The 6,063-nt window shown below is 38.1% G+C and overlaps 1 pseudogene; it reads right to left on the reverse strand.

Annotated features, from left to right (window-relative positions):
- Positions 1 to 5,015: 5,015 nt before the first annotated feature.
- LOC131517979 (cysteine and glycine-rich protein 2-like) lies at positions 5,016 to 5,787 on the reverse strand (annotated as a pseudogene).
- Between the last annotated feature and the right edge of the window lie 276 nt (positions 5,788 to 6,063).

Raw genomic sequence — 6,063 nt, forward strand, 5'->3', positions numbered from 1 at the left:
AACCAACTGAGCCACCCAGTCTCCCCGAACAACACATTGCTTCTTGGAAAACATTTTCATTGGCTTCTATGACACCTGCCTTTCTAGTTTTTCACCTATGTTTTTCTTTTTCTCTTTTCCTTTCTTTTCTTTTCTTTTCTTTTCTTTTCTTTCCTTTCCTTTCCTTATTTCTTTCTCTCTTTTGTTTCAGGATTTTTCTACATTTTTCATGTTAGTTTTCTCTGGGTTCTATTCATAGCCCTACCCTCTACTCACTGTACGTGGTCTCTGTAAATTGTCTCAAAAATACCACCATTCAAATTCTTTTAGGAATGCCAATGCTTTCTAGTTTCTATTTTTAGTATATATCTCTTTTTTATTTCACAGCATATATACGACTGATAACTGTAATTTCCAATTAAATGAGGATAGCACTTTATGCCCTAATACTTTTCTATTTCTTATATTTCTTTTACTCAAACATATGTCTTGAAATCCAATCTTGAATTTGCCTACTTCTCCATCAATCTCTTAAAATTTGTCTCCTTCATTCTAAATCCTACATCCTAAAATTTTGTAATTCACTCCATTTTTATGGCCTTTACCATAGTTTATGCCAATATTGTCGATCATCTGAATCATTTTTTAGCCATCAGGCAAGTCTCCCTTCTTCAAATATGGCTTCCCTTCCAAGCTATACTCTGATAGAAGCAGAGGGATATTTCTAAAACTAAAATGACCTTTTAGTATTCTCATACTTAAAACCTTTTATAGTCTCCTATTAATCTTAAATGGAGCCAGCTTCATGGGCATGTGACACGAGCATGCACAAGGTCCTGCTTTTAGAAGGGCCCCATACTTGATTTAATGGTCTGCTCTATGTTCTTGAAATTCTTAATCTTTGAAAAAAGAGCCCTGTACTCTCATTCTGCAAATTAGAGAGCCAGTCCTACTCATAGATAAAATTTTCATGTCTTAATATAGCTTATAAGATGTTCATAACTAGGTGACTCTCCTCTGTCCCTTCATCTGCTCCTATTTCTCTTTTTGCCTGAACCCCCCACACCACACCACACAGCGCGCACACACACACACACACACACACACACACCCCTCAGGCATTTACCCTCTATCTCCAACCCTCTATTAAACTACTTTTCGATCTGTAGATCAGCTTCAAAATTACTTTCTCTGACAAGCCTTGCCACATACCATTCCATAACTAGCCCCAATTACAGACTGTCTCTGCTTCTCTCATACGGCACTCATCTCTCTATGGTAGCTGTTATTTGCTTCTTTTTATATCTTCCAGATGATGCTAAGGTCCGTGACACTGTTTACTTTATCCATAGTATGTTATATAGATATTTATATGTACTTAATACTTAATTGCGAATGGGTAACAAACAGTTTTCTTTTCTTTCTTTTTTTAATAAAAATAAACAGATAAATGCTAAAACTGTCTATTTATTATGGACCTGTACCAGCAAATGAAATATAGTTATTATACTTCCACTGATCAGATTTGCATATCTACCAAATTCAGAGAGACACCAGCATCTTGGTTTTTTACTTCTACAAGTATCATAAGAAAAGAGAATATTTTTTCAAACCAGAGCACAAGTCTTAAAATGATAGCATTTATCATTGACTTCTCTCTCTCTCTCTCTCTCTTTTTACTTTTATGGGGATGTTTTTTTATGGTTATACAAGTATTATTATTATTATTCTGAAAAAGCAGTCTATTGCTAGCTAAACCCTATGATGAAGACCAAAAGAAGTGAAAAATTTAAGGTCAATTTTCCTGTTACTATGATTTTTAAAATAACCCTATTTGTTCCATGTAAAATAAAAGACAATGGGAGAAATGGTATTTTATAAATGCATAGAAGACAGAGATATCCCAATGTTTTTGTTTTGTTTTGTTTGTAAAAGAACGAGCACCATGGTACACAGTGCTTGAAAGGCATTGCAAAGTAAGCGTCTGCAAATGTCTGGAGTGGATGGGGGTAAGAAATACCTCTCCACCACACAGTTTTATCCTAATGCCTATCTTCATCGAGCTCCTCAGAGGTGTTAGGCAGTAAGATAAACCTGAATTGGCTACAGCTTTGCCAAATTATCTAGACTTTATTATCATCACTCACTGAATGATGATCATCATTCTCATGAGCTAATATTTACTAAAGAATCCACAAAGCTCAAGTTGCTAAAGGAATTGCAATCGATAAGAATCAATACAGTATCTTAACTTGATTAATTTACAACTTTTAAATTTTATTTTAAACTGTGTCAAAGAAGGGTTCAGGACCCTCTTCCTTGGTATGCAAACGAAAATGTGATTTTACTTCCTTAAGACTCGTCATTTATGCTTCTGCAAAGTGATTTTGCCATATGTCCATGTAGTTCCATTAACCTCAGAGCATTTCTCATATAGTTAAAGAAGTGAGCAGGAAGATGAAGTTAGGTAAAAACTTGCAGACACTATAAGCTTTTGTGAAACCAGTGCAAAACAATAAAACATAGGATGAATTGCAAAATAATGCAGTGAGAAATCCAAGAAAAATCATGTGATCGTATGTACGACTAGCACCCAGGAAGGAAGGATCTGTATGCTGGGCACAGATATGGCACCAGCACAAAAGACAGATGTTCTCCTTCCCACTATTCTATAACCTTATTTGGGTACACCTTGGGGGCAGGGGTGGGGGTGGGAGAGGGATTGCCAGTCAGATCCAGGCAGTGTTCATTAGAGAAGCAGTGACAAGTGATAACAGAAACTCGTTTTTCCCTTCCAAGAACTATCTGCTAAAGGAGAGTTGTCAGTCAGCCTTTGGGAATCTTTGCCTGTGTGCAGATGCTACTGTTCTCTCAGTGCATAATCAGGTCTGTCATTAACACCTCCACAGTTTCCTATATTCGGCAGAGAAGAGAGTGTTTCCCTCTTAAGGGGCATCTAAGTGTCTTGCTAGGCCATAGTCAAAAATGAAATGGTAATTCTTTCTGGGATCTCATTTATGCTTTTCTCGTGTGAAAATTTAGGTTCCTCCTCAATATTTTGGCAAGTGTTTCAAATTGTCTAAACATATACCTGCCTAAGAAAATGGTAGGCTAATTAGCTAGGCAATGGACGTTTCCTCACCCTGTGCTCACTTTCACGACTTATTTTTAATGCTGTTCTACCCTTGGCTATGAGAGCTCACTATTTGCTGAATGTTTTCCTTCAAAGTTTAAAAAGGAAAGAAAAAAAAATAACCTCAAAGTCCTATTGATTCTTCAAGCATGTTCTAGTTTTGCAAGTTAGAGATGGAATGGCTAATTAATTTAAGGTTGAAGGTTGATTTCCTGTTCTCCTCAAAAGCAAGGATAATATGTTATACTTATTTGGTAATAAATAACTTAGAAATTATTAGACATAGGGGTGCCGGGGTGACTCAGTCCCTTAAGCATCAGACTCTTGATATCAGCTCGGGTCATGATTTCAAAGTTGGTGAAATCAAGACCCGTGTTGGACTCTGCACGGAGCGTGGAGCCTGCTTAATTAAGATTCCCTCTCTCCCTTTTTCTCAGCCCCTTCCCTGCTCTCTCACGTGCATATGTGCATGTGCTCTCTTTCTCTCTCTCTCTCTCTCTCAAAATAAGTAAATAAACTTAAGAAAAAAAGAAATTGTTAGACATAGAATACGTACTTGGGATATACCTTTAGAATCTAAAAGCTGCAAAGCCAGGGCTGATATGGGTAAATATGATGTGGTTTTTATCCCCTTGATGACAAAGCGATAGTCACAAACGCCTGGTTCTTCCACTGGGCACAGTTGGACTATACTCTTAATACTCCGGTTTGAGTCAGGTGTTTTCAGGTGACTGGCCTCAGCTTATGAAATATGTGCAGAGGTAATCTGTTGTCTTTTGAGTGGAAGCCTAAAGAGCCAGGATTGCATGCTGTATTGCATTTCCTTCCCTATTAATTGTCATATCTCAATCCTGAAAGAATGAGATAGGACTCTGCCAGCCTTCAGGGCTTACAATTAACAGAACCTCCTGCCAGCCTATATCAAACATATGACATGGATGAAAAATAAACATTTGATGTTTGTAGCCATTAAATTTGGGGATTATTTGTCACTTCAGTATAACAGCCATCCCAACTTAGGTGAAGTGAGATCAAAATTGATCTAAAAGAAGGAAAAGGAGTTAATTAGAAGAATGGAAGGGGAAGAGTGTTCTAAACATAGAGGGGTATCATAGGTAAAGGGACAAATAGATTTCAAAGTCCATTACTGGGGGAGAAAACACAAAATTAATCACTTGTGTTTGAGCAAATCAGCAGAGAAATCTCTAAGGGTAGGTTTTTAACCACACATTGGAGGCATTGAACAGCACTGGTGAAGTTTTCAGTGGAATATGGTATGATAAGACACATCAAGCATATATTGGAAAGAATCAAATTCTATTTTCCTAGAAAGCATATGCTTCCTGGAAATCTTCTCTCTGTTACCCTCCCTACTCCTTTCTGTTGCTTCTGACAATTACAATCTGTGAGAACTCCTCAAACTCAGTTCTTGACCTCTCAGAAAATCTGTAGACTTTTTTGGGTACCTTTTATAGCCTACATGTATTTAAAAAGGCGAACAGGAAAATTAAGCCATAAAATGATGTGAAAAGTTTTAACAAAATTTAGGATCTTTTCCCAATTACAAAGCAACACAAATAAGGTTGAAACTTCATGGAATAAAAGTTGTAACACACTGTATTTCTTTAATATTAACTGAAATGCTTTTGAAATATTATATTTGAATTGTAAATATCACATGGTGCTTTTTATTTTCAAGCTGAACTTTTGTTTAAAATGTAAAAGAAATGGTTCTTGAAAATACTGATGAATCAGGCAAAAGGATGTAGTGTTCTCCTCTTGCTGGTCAGTCACCCATCCATGGACAGGATGATAGTACTTATGTGCTCATAGAATTTTACAGTAGTTAGATCACGTAGATCAGTGCATGTAGTTAGATCAGTGCATAATCTTAGTTCTGGGTTTACACCTTTAGTGAGCATGAACAAGGGTTCTGTTCCTTGGCCAGAGCCTGTCTCTCGGGCCTAAAGTTCTTTGCATGGTATCCTTTACAATAGGTCTCATCTTCTTTCTTAGAGTTGCTGATTCAAGACCCTTCCCACACTTGGCACATAGGAAACAGTTTCTGTGCTAGGGTTTTCCAGTTCCAGTTATCTTCTCAGCAGCATATACAGAATCCCCACATCTGGAACACTTCTCGGTACCTCTGTATTTCTGAGCAAATTTAGAAGCGTCAGACATTTCTGGGGCACCTGGGTGGCTCAGTAGGCTGAGCATCTGATTCAGCTGGGGTCATGATCTCACAGTTCCTGAGTTCGAGCCCCGTGTCGGGCTCTGTGCTGACAGCTCAAGACCCTGGAGCCTGCTTCGGATTCTGTGCCTCCCTCTCTCTGTCCCTCTCTCACTCTCTCTCTCAAAAATAAATAAATAGTTTAAAAAAATAAAATAAAAAGTTGTCAGACATTTCTAAATTGGCTGTGGTCATGTGAGGTTGAACATACTTGGTTTTGATGCCCACCAGCCTCTCCCCACTATCCATGTTGAGTGTACCAGTGTCCCTGCTGTAACCATAGCCTTTCGGCCCATCCTTTCCATAGCAAGATTTGCAAGTAGATCTTTGCATCGTGCATCACTGCTCCTGTGCCATCTAATTTTTTCCTGCAACCCATGCACAGAAGGCAGCAGCTGTGGAAGCTTCTCCCATCACCCTGTACCTTTTCTACAGAGTCCCACATTTGGTTCCAGCTCCCTAGACAAGCATTTGAGTTGGAGGTAGGACCACACACCACAGAGGGTAGCTAGGGAGGCAGGGGAGAAGGAGCATTTGTGGAGTCAGGGAACCCAGAGAAGTCTTTACAAGTTTGGATCTCTACACAGCTATTTCACCGAGACTTTATATTTTTACTTTTTCCTAATATTTCTGTATTATCTCAATACTGATTAATTTCTATATTCAATTGTTGGATATTGGTGCTTTAAAAAGCACCAGTTATTTTGGGGGCACCTGGGTA

Source organism: Neofelis nebulosa, chromosome 7 (genome assembly GCF_028018385.1).
Source record: "Neofelis nebulosa isolate mNeoNeb1 chromosome 7, mNeoNeb1.pri, whole genome shotgun sequence".
NCBI lineage: Eukaryota > Metazoa > Chordata > Mammalia > Carnivora > Felidae > Neofelis > Neofelis nebulosa.